The following is an 11,651-nucleotide window of genomic DNA, read 5'->3' as shown; positions in this document are numbered from 1 at the left end:
ATTCATAAGAATTCAAGCCATTCTCCAATTGATAAATGGTGAAAGGATATGAATAATTTTCAGATGAAGAAATTGAAACCATCTCCAATCATATGAAAAGGTCCTCTAAATCACTATTTAACAGAGAAATGCAAATTAAGGCAACTTTGAGATATCACCTCTCAGATGGACCAAGAAAACATAATGACAAATATTGGAAGGGATGTAGGAAAACTGGAAAACTAATACATTGCTGGTGAAATTGTGAACTGATTCAAAAATTCTGAAGAGCAATTTAGAATTATGTCCAAATGGATATCAAACTGTGCCTAACTTTTGATCCAAAAGTTTTTCTACTGGGTTTTTATATTAAAGAGATCATCAAGGAGGGAAAGGCACCCATATGTGCGAAAATGTTTGTGGCAGACCTTTTTGTAGTGGCAAGAAATGGGAAACTGAGTGGAAGCCCATCAGTTGGAGAATGGCTGAATCAGTTATGGTATGTGATGGAATATTATTGTTGTATAAGAAATGATCAGCAGGATGATTTCAAAGAGACCTGGAGATACTTTCATGAACTGATGCTTATCGAAATTGTAAAGGGCTAGAACTGAGCAATGCACTTGGATAATGTGAGACTAATTGCCAATTGGACAGTTCCCTATTAACTTGTTTGAAGGTTGACCCTCCCCAGCTGTTCTGTGCTGACTTGATTAGTGGGACAAAGAGGGGGAAGTGGCATGTGTGGGAGGAGTAGGAGGAGGAAGAGGAATTGAGACACAGAAGCTGAGTCAGTCTCTCCTGGTGTTTGAGGGAAGAAGGTGTGTGTGAGGTAGGTAGGCCTAATCCTCTGACCTTGACTGTAAAAGATCAAGAATAAAGACATTTAGTGATCCTGACTGCAGCTGATTTCTGGGAAGACAGAGTTCCAGCATTTTGGTGTCCAAGCATGGGGCCAGCACCCTACTTCCACTGAAGTCCTCAGGTGACCAGGAGATAAGGTGAATATTCTAATAGAAATAAGGAACTTATCTTATTAAGGACTAAACCAGCAATCTCTAGTAGTTGAGATGGGGCAGGTGTTAGCTAAAAACATTCCCTAGGCTTCAGCCAACCCTGATACAGCCCCTGCTCCTGCTCCAGCCTCCCCTAGTAGTAATCCTGTAGAGGATATAATTAAGATAATTGACGAGAAAAGTTTATGTGTAACCAGCCCACAAATGGATAGTCTCTTAGACTCATTGAAGCGCAAGTCCCCTTGGTTCTTAAAGGAAGAAAAACTAAGCATAGATAACTGGAAGCTAGTGGGACTTGAAATGAAAGAATTTTATGCAAAAAATGGGCCTTATTCAATTACCGCAGAGGTATTTTATCTATACAATGTGATTAAATTAGACTTAAGCTATTGAGCAAGTTATAGGAGAAGGAAAAGTGAATAGAGGAGAAAGAGTGAGGAACAAAAGATAGAAAATAAGCAAACTCAAGGCCTTGCCAGAGGTCAAGGGGATTTGAATGAGGAATTAGGGTATGTTGACTCTGATTGTCCTGAAGAGACTTCAACACCACCTAGAGAGTAGATTATTGATCAGCCCACATCAACTCCACCTTCAGGGAAGGAGGGAGGAGGAGTAGTGGGAGGGCCGGTGATATCATCAGCATCTCCCCCCCAACAATCACCAATCCCCATAACTAGATTACAGAAAGGGCTTATTGAAGCTATCCAAAATGGAAAAGAAATAGATAATTATTTCAAACTTAAAATTTTTCCTGTGATTCAATAGCATAATTCTGCCAGTCAAGAAAGTAGAAAATATGCTCCTTTTAATATAGATGTCCTTAAAGACCTGAAAAAAGCTTGCATTCTCTTTGGGGCTACATCAAATTATGTTAAGATGTTAATATACAATTTGGCTTATGAAACTTTAACCCCTAGTGACTGGAAAATCATTGCAAAGTTGTGCTTAGAATCTGGACAAAACTTGTTGTGGTTTTTTTGAATATTGTGAGCTCTGTAGTATTCAAGCCCAACAAAATAGTCAAAGTGGAGTTAATGCTTCAATCACCTGTGACCTACTAACAGGTGTAGGTTCTTATGCAGATGCTTCAGTACAGATTAATTACTCCATAACAGCATTTGAGCAAATTGCTGCTGCTGCTGCTATCAAAGCATGGGCTTCTCTCCCCAGTAAAAACTACAAGGGTGAGACCTACAAAAAATTGTACAAGGACCAAATGAACCCTTTGATAATTTTGTGGCACATTTGCAGACAGCTGTCACATGGACTAATGGTGAAAATGAAGTAACAGACACTCTGGTAAGGCAACTTGCTAGAGACAATGCCAATGAGGTTTGTAGAAGGATTATACTAGGACTAAATAGGGATGCTCCTTTAGAGGAAATCATAAGATGCTGTGCCACAGTGGGCACAAATACCTTTTATAGCCAGGCTATGGTGCAGACTTCCCAAGATCCCAAAATAGGAAGACAAGGTCCCTTTTGGCAAGGGACTTCCAGAGAGACTTGTCAATGCTTTCAATGTGGTAAAGTAGGCCATCTTAAAGCTCAATGTTGGCATAAAGACAGAGGGAGAAAACAGGCTGGGAGAACAAGACCCAAATCCCCATGTCCAAAATGCAACAGAAGACTCCATTGGGCATCAGAGTGTAGACTGATTCAGGGAAATGGGATGAGGGGCCCAGCTCCAGGGCCCCAGGCAAAAAAAAAAAAAAAAAAAAAACACAAAACCACTTGGGGCATGATGGCAGCCGATGCCACACCCAGAGAGTGCCTCCAAGTTCAATGCCCAGACATGACCAATCAGTCAGGAAGCCATCTGATGGGAGAAATGGATTACACAATCAGTCAGCCAGGAAACAACCTGATTGGAGAAAGGGACTACAATTAGGGAGGATAGAGTTGTATGCAACTGGGACAACTGAGATACTCCCTGGAGAGGTGAAATCTGTTCCTCTCCAACCTATGGATCCTTTGCCTCCAGGGACAGTAGGCTTGACCATTTCACCTCCTGAGAGTACTTACAAGACAGTGTTCATGCATACACTATTGTGGGAAACTGGGTAATGTGTAGATAATATTCCAATCACTAACACAGGTAGATAATGTGTGACTTATCAACCAGGGGAAGTAGTAGCATCGAGTTTATTTATACAGACACCTAATAAGCATTTAACCCCTTTAAAATGGATATATGAAGGTGAAACAGGAGGTTTTACTCCTTTTATAGTTGAAAAAATCCCCATCAATCTAGGGGGAAGTGACATTTTATAACAATTAGGGTTAAAAATGAATACTTCAGTTTTTTTAGGCAGGGCTGCTGTTGAAGGCCTGCCAACACTTTCGCCTGTTCCTATCCAATGGAAAACTGATACACCACTGTGGATAGAACAGTGGCCCTTAGGTAGTGATAAAATTCAGGCCTTACTAGACATAGTACAGGAACAACTTGACCAAGGACACTTACAACCTTCTCTAAGTCCTTGGAATTCCCCAGTATTTGTTGTAAGAAAGAAATCTGGAAAATGGAGGATGTTGACTGATTTAAGAAAGGTAAATGAACAGATGGAAAGTATGGGAACTCTTCAACCTGGAATTCCATCTCCTATTCAGTTGCCTAGAGAATGGCCTCTGTGGGTTATAGACATTAATGATTGTTTCTATTCTATCCCTCTAGATAAGGAGGATATGAAAAGATTTCCTTTTCAGTGTCTAGCATTAACTTAGCTGAGACTTATAAAAGATATGAATGGACAATTTTGCCACAGAGAATGAAAAACAGCCCTACCATGTGTCAAATGTATGTTGGTGCTGCTCTTACTCCAGTAAGAAAAGCATTTCCAAAAGTAATGTTATTACATTACATGGATGCTATATTTGGATGTGCACCTGAGGAACAAATGTTAGAAGCATGTCTACAAAAAACCATAGAAACACTAAGGAATTATAAATTGCACATAGCTTCAGAAAAGATTCAAAGACATGGTCCTTTTCAATATTTAGGATATAAAGTATATCCTAAGGTGCTTACAGCACACAAAAACCCTCCTTAAGAACAGAGAAGCTAAACACCTTAAATGACTTCCAGAAATTGATAGGAGATATCCAATGGATGTGTCCCATGCTAGGCTTGACTACCTGTCAATTGCAACCATTATATGATATTTTAAGGGGCGACAGTGCTTTAAATTCACCACGCCAGCTTACAAAAGAAGCTCAAGAGGCTTTGAGACAAGTTGAACTGGCTTTATCCAATGTGGTTGAAAGAGTCACTCAAAAACCCTTGGAAATATCAGTTTTTGCTACACAAGAGGCACCCATAGCAGTCCTTCATCAAGGAGACAGTGTGATAGAGTGGGTGAACCTCCCAGCACAACCAGAACAAAGCCTTATTCATTACCCAGTGCTTGTGGCTAGAACTTTATTAAAGGCCATTAAATTAGTAGTACAATTATCTGGGATAAGATCTGATAAGATATACACCTTTTATACTAATGCACAAGTTAATGTGTGCTGTGAAACCATCCCAGAGTGGCAAATTTTATTAGCCATGGCTCCAAATTTTACACAAGGGTCTCCATTAAAGATAATCAGACTGTTACATACTTGGTGATGGATTCTTGAAGAAAAGTTTTCTAAAGTTCCTCTTAAAGGACTAACTATCTTTACAGAGGCATCCAAATATAATATTTGCGCTGTATATTCTCGTGACTTAACTATAAAGAGAGTAATCAGAACTCCTTTTCAGTCCACTCAGCAGAATGAATTGTATGCAATCATTCTAGCTCTTGCTTATTATATGGGAGACATAAATCTAATATCTGATTCGGCCTATTTAGTAGGTGTGGTACAAAGAATTGTCACAGCCCAAATAAAATTTGTAGCCTCCAATATATATCAGCTCTTTAAGGAACTTCAAGAGCGAGTGAGAAAGCATCCAGGTAAGATTTATATTTTGCATGTCCACTCCCATGATGGACTTCCAGGTCCTATTTTTGATAGTAATTCAAAGGCAAATAGCCTTCTAACCATGTTGGCCAGTACTCCTTTATTTCCAGAAGCACAAGAATCTCATTCTAAATATCATCAGGCTTCCCAAGCTTTACATTTACAATTTGGAATAACAAGAGAAGAAGCTAGGAGCATAGTAAAAGCCTGTACAGCTTGGCTTCCTTTCCATGCTCCTATACTCCCTCCAGGGAAGAACCCTCATGGTTTGAGACCTAATGAAATTTGGCAAATGGATGTGACCCATTATAAATCTTTTGGTCGTCTATCTTTTATACATGTCATGGTAGACACTTTTTCAGGATTCACATTTGCAATGCCAGCAGTAAAATAGACAGCCCAAGTGGTCACTGAATCCCTTATACAAGCATTTGCAATTATGGGTGTGCCACAAGCAATAAAAACAGACAATGGGCCTGCATATATACTTCTAAACAGTTTGCACACTTTTGTGCACAGTATAAGATTTTACATACCATGGACATACCCTTTAATCCTCAAGGGCAGGCAATAGTAGAGAGAAGAAACAGAGATATTAAGACTTCTCCAAAAACAAAAGAAAGGGGGAGCCATGGGTAACCCTAGAGAACTTCTAAATTTAGTTCTCTATACCATTAATTTTTTAATGTTTGACAAAATGCACTGGCTCCGGCAGACAGGTTTTATAACCCACTGGAAGGACAGCGTCCAATGCAATCAGCTCCACTGTCTTTAGATAATTGCCAGGTGATGTGGAGAGATCCAGAAAGTGGTGAATGGAAGGGACCAGATAGGTTAACTGCTTGGGGGGGAGGGTTTGCTTGTATGTCCACAGATGAGAAGGAATCAGATGGGTGCCAATGAGCCGTATTCGCCTTGTCCATCAGAGAGAGACAGAGCAGACCCTTGAAACGAAGGAGAAGACCCAAGAAACATCGGGTGGTTCCATTACTGACTGTGCCCACCACTGAAAGAACCTGGCAGTTATGGCATTTGACCCATGGACATCAAAAACTGTTGGACTTGAAAATCCTTAGGAATCATTGGATTCTCTGAGACATCATAAGACTATTGTAGGACTGAAAGTCCTCAGGAATCATTGGATTCTCTGAGGCATCATAAAACTGTTGCGGGACTTCAAAACCTGTAGGGATCATTGGATTCCCTAACATATGAAAAGACTGATGTGGGATTTCAAAAACTTGTGGGGATCATTGGATTCCCTAACACGTGAAGCAATGGACAATAGGTTAGTTTTGGACTATCTATTGGTTGCTGAAGAAGGTGTATGTGTGACTGATGTTTACATACCCTCCTTCTGGGATTTCTGGAAATCTTTTGCAAACCCGTGTTGATTTATATTGTTTGTTATATCACTACTTGCATGTACAATTCCTGTTTGTTATACCACATCGAGTCTGCACTGACTGTGGGGAAGTCATCACTAATAGCCTCTGCGTTATTGTTATGTGCTTGTGTAATAACTCCCATGCTGATGGGTTTGTGCATACTTGTCTCTAATAAGACCCTTCAACCCAGAAACCCGCTAGCAAATCTCCACTACTCTTTGGTGCTTTTCATCTCCCTTCCTGAGATGTCAGGGAAGGTGTGATTATCTCCTTTTTAGTGCTTTCACCTCCCCTCCTGAGAAGTCAGGGGGGGCATGATCACCTCCTTTTTGGGGTTCTCACCTCCCTGAAAAGTCAGGGATGGCACGACCACCTGTGGTGTAAAACAAAAGAAAGCAAAAGATGTAAAGGGCTAGAACTGAGCAATGCACTTGGATAAGGAAGCACATGAGACTAATTGCCAATTGGATAGTTCCCTTTTAACTTGTTTGAAGGTTGACCCTCCCCAGCTGTTCTGTGCTGACTTGATTGGTGGGAAAAAGAGGGGGAAGTGGCATGTGTGGGAGGAGTAGGAGGAGGAAGAGGAATTGAGACACAGAAACTGAGTCAGTCTCTCCTGGTGTTTGAGGGAGGAAGGTGTGTGTATGAGGTAGGTAGGCCTAATCCCCTGACCTTGACTGTAAAAGATCAAGAATAAAGACATTTAGTGATCCTGACTACAGCTGACTTCTGGGAAGACAGAGTTCCAGCAGAAGTGAGCAGAACCAGGAGATCATTGTACTCCACAACAGGTAGATTATACTATGATTGAATTTGAGGGACCTGGCTCTTTTCAGCAGTGAGATGATTCAGGCCAGTTCCAATGGTTTTGTGATGAAGAGAGCCATCTGTATTCAGAGAGAGCTTTGGGAAGTAAATGTGAATCACAGCATAGTATTTTCACCCTTTTTATTGTTTTCTTCAGTTTTGTTTTCGTTCTTTTTTATGTTTTTGATCTGATATTTCTTGTGCAGCATGATAATTGTGGAAATATGTATAGAAGAATAGTACATGATATTGGATTTCTTGCCTCAACTAGGGGAAGAGATGGGAAAAGGGAGGGGAAAAAATTTGGAACATGAGTGTGAATGTCAAAAATTATCCATGTATGTATTTTGAAAATAGAAATATTTAATTTAAAAAAATATCTTTAACATACTGTATTCCATGTCAAGGACACATTAGTCCATAGAGAAATCAACAATCCCGGGAAGGGCACATACCTGATAGAATAGCATAGGAAAGGAGAAAGGAAAGGAGTAAAGAAACCCAGAAGAACAAATATAGGAGAGACACAGAAAGTGGTAAATGATATTCAATTTGTCACATTTTCTACTCTTTGTAGGCAAATTTTCTCAGATTCAATTTATTTATTTTTTAGACAATCAGTTCTTTCTGTTAATTCTAGTTCTTTAAGATCAAAGTGGCTTGGGTGTTTTTTTCATGTTTATTAACCCTATTTTAAGAGCAAAATTATACTAAAATCAAGTTTCTGAATTCTGAACTAATTGTTCTATTCACTTAACTCCATGAAGTTCTATAACATTTTTTTTTTCAAATCTCAGACCTCCCAACATGAATTAATTTCAACAAGATTTTTTCAGTCATTGTACTGGATTTTCTAGCTGTTTAACTTCCATAAAATAAAATATTTGTTCCTGACTTTTCATCACAATTTTTGATCATTTAGAGATATAGATATGTGTATCTTTATAAATGTTTATGTATATCCATGTATGTATATATGGATGTGTGTCCACAGAGATATGCATATAATGATACATACAAATGGTATGCATGCAAAGTAACATATATATATATACACATATAAACATATATATACATGAATGTAAGTATACTATGCATATATAATTTAACTTTTATAGATTTACACACATACAATTATATTACACCAAATTTTGAAACATGTAATGTATTAATTTCCCATTATGCAAGATGAACACATCAAGGATCAACTAGTTTCTTACTTCTATCCAAACTGCAGCCCAACATTCTTTAGACTTGTAGGTAAGAATCAGGTCTCTGTGGAAAGAATCTTAAAGAAGCATGAGAAAAATGTGTCATATGTCAGTCAACCTTTTAGCTCCTAAATCCATTTGTGGCTTTTCTAACCCAAAACTGTACCAGTGTCTCTTCTAACCCCAAACATGTAAACAAAGAAGTTTATGAAGATAAAAGATCTCATTTTCCAGGACATACTGAAAAAAAGTATCTTGTATCTGAACCTAAATTTGTCCATTTTTTTGGAAATATGGTATGTACCATTTATTGTATTCAGAAACATAACTAGCTAACCTTAAATATTTTTGGGGTCTTGCTCGTCTGAGAAAAAATTCCATTAACTTGGGGGGGATAGTATATAAAAATAATCAGCAATAAATGTGTCTATATTGTTGACCTTTCTGAGAAGCAAAGTGTTTATTAGTTGACATGAAAAATGGAATTATGCTCTTTATGTACTCTTTGGCTGGAACAGTTTGGGAGTGTGAATGGATGGCCTTCCAGCTATACGTAATTGTGGTATTGCTTATGTAATATCATATTAGCACCATGAACAGCACCCAACATTATTTGAATGATTGCAGCAGATTTATTGAATGCCAATCTATTAGATAGAATTCCATGACCAAAAAAGGTAGTTGAGTCTATTCCAGGTAGCAAAGAATGTACCTGAGAACCAAGCAATTAGTTAGTGTTAATAGAAGTTGAATTTGATATAAAATACATACAACTTTTATAAGCAGATTAATTAAAAGAAGCAATGGTATGAAGAAGTTCAAAGATAAGTTACGTGACAAAAGTCTGAACTAGGTTGTTCCATTGGAATACTCATGACAATGAAGATGGGGCAAAAGATAAGAGTTAAAACAAATAAGTGGGTCAAAATTGAAGTCACTTAAGCAGATAAATGGAAACAAAGAGAAAATGTTATAAAATGACATAAGTACAGAACAAAAACAGGAAGTACATTTTGGGCACTACTAATATAAAGATTTATTTATTTAGGGACTATGCTTACTTATTATGAGAATTTCTTTTCTTTTTCATTGGAGGAAGATAATGGAGTAAAGAAAAATATTTTAATTTAAACATAAATTTAAATTAAAAATAAATTAAAAGGTGAATCCAGGGAACAAAGGGTTGTTCTTATATGATGAGGAAGGATGTAACTCATGCCCTTTCCTAACTAACTCATGACACTCAGTAGGTGTCAATAACTACTTTTTAAAATAGTTTTTATTTACCGATATATGCACGGGTAATTTTACAACATTGACAATTGCCAAACCTTTTGTTCTAATTTTTCTCCTCGTTCCTTCCCCCCAGATGGCAGGTTGACCAATACATGTTAAATATTCAACAACTGTTTTAATAGATAACAATCTCAGCTAGTTTCTTGAGTCTTTTATCTGAGGATATCCCAAGTAGTTTTGTTATTCTTTATAACTAGGCGTTCAAAATTTTTTTTCATTGTTAAATCTATTTGATTTTTCAATACAATTTGGCTTTTTCTTGAGTAACACACATTATTGTTCCTCTTTTACAGGTGTAGACACAGTCCTATGGGTCTTAAAATATTTGCCAGGGTCACATTCTCTAAGTCAGAAGAAGAGCAAAGACAAAAGCCTTCACTTTGTACACTGAGTCAAAATTTCTTCTAAATTCACTTTTACCATATTTCAAAATTTTGATTTTGAATATTGTCTTTGTGAATAACCTGTATAAAATTTGGAGTTTGGGAAAGAACACATAATGGAAAGAATATAATTTAAAATCTGTTTCTTATTGTATATTAAAGGATTGTATCATAAAGTGAATTTTCAATTCAAAAAAGTGATTTATTTTTACTAGATGTGTGATTTAATTGTTGTAAGGAACTCCTATTATGGAAACTTCTATAAATTCAGATCAGCAACTGGTATATAACTTAAAATTTGACTTAGAGAGACCCTAGACTTCATATCTTCCTGACTTTGAGGTCAATATCTATCTACTAATCTGCACTTAATAACGTAAGGGTAAATAATAAACCAAAGGAAAGTTTACCTCTGAGTGACTCTCAGTCCAAGGAAAGACAAAGTGAGTCAGAATGCTGCCCTAGTTATACAAGTATATTTTGTAATAGATCCAGAAGTCTGTGAAAGAGGTTTCTTATTTCACTCATCTTATCGTGTCATTACTTGGACAGTCTTAGAGAGTCTCTTAATGGCTGCAAAATAAGGACCAGAAATTAAATTAAATCCTCAGGAATAGGCTAAAAGTCAATGATCTTTCAGACTCAGGGATCTGAGTGGGGAAAAGGACAGCATTATCAGCACTTAACATAATCCACTTGGAGGAAGAGAATGTGATTTTAACAAAAGGAGATAATTCATTCTCACAAAATGATGACTAAATAGGTATTGGATGAATTATGAAGGGCAGAATTTTGAGTAAGAGTAGAAAAGAAGGCAATAAAACCAAAATAATTGTGAAATGCTAATATTTAAAATAATAAGATTGCAAAATTGTTTATAAAGGTAATGGGCACAGGGAATAGTTTGATTATTTGATTGGTTGGATATTAATTATTAATAGATGTTCTGACATTACATAGCTTCATCAACTATATATTCTTCCTCATTTGAAATAAACTTCTCTTTAGTATAATCACAATAACCTGCTTAACAGAGGGAAATTGAGGTTTTATATGACCATAAACATTGAATTAAATTAAAGACTGCAGTCTACCTGGAGATTTAAATGGAAGAAGCTTTCCATTAGCATTTTGACCAGGAAAAAAAAAATTACTCTGAGTAGCTCTCTGCTAAAGACACTTTAAATAATGACCCTATTTGAAATCTAAAAGATACCCATTTCCAAGGCTGGCTCAGCTGGCAAGTCAATAACAAATACTGGAAAGTCAACAGGTCCATATCCAGAGTTATGCCCAGGGTGCCTCAAAATTTGATTTAGAGAGACTCTAGATTTCCAGAGTACATAATTCTTCTACAAGGTCCCACATTTGTAAGAATCATATCTTCCTGACTTTGAGGTCAATATCTATCTACTAATCTGCACTTAATAACATAAGGGTAAATAATAAAACAAAGGAAAGTTTACCTTTGAGTGACTCTCAGTCCAAGGAAAGATAAAGTGAGTCAAAATGCAGCCCTAGTCTTTACAGTGCCCCCTTGTTTGGCAAACTGAAAATAGTGGAGGACATTACCCATGGAAGGATACATTTATTTCTGTTCTTCATTTTTTATGGAGTTCACAAC

The sequence above is a fragment of the Sminthopsis crassicaudata genome, chromosome 4 (genome assembly GCF_048593235.1).
Source record: "Sminthopsis crassicaudata isolate SCR6 chromosome 4, ASM4859323v1, whole genome shotgun sequence".
NCBI classification, from domain to species: Eukaryota; Metazoa; Chordata; class Mammalia; order Dasyuromorphia; family Dasyuridae; genus Sminthopsis; species Sminthopsis crassicaudata.
This window is presented reverse-complemented; position numbering follows the sequence as displayed.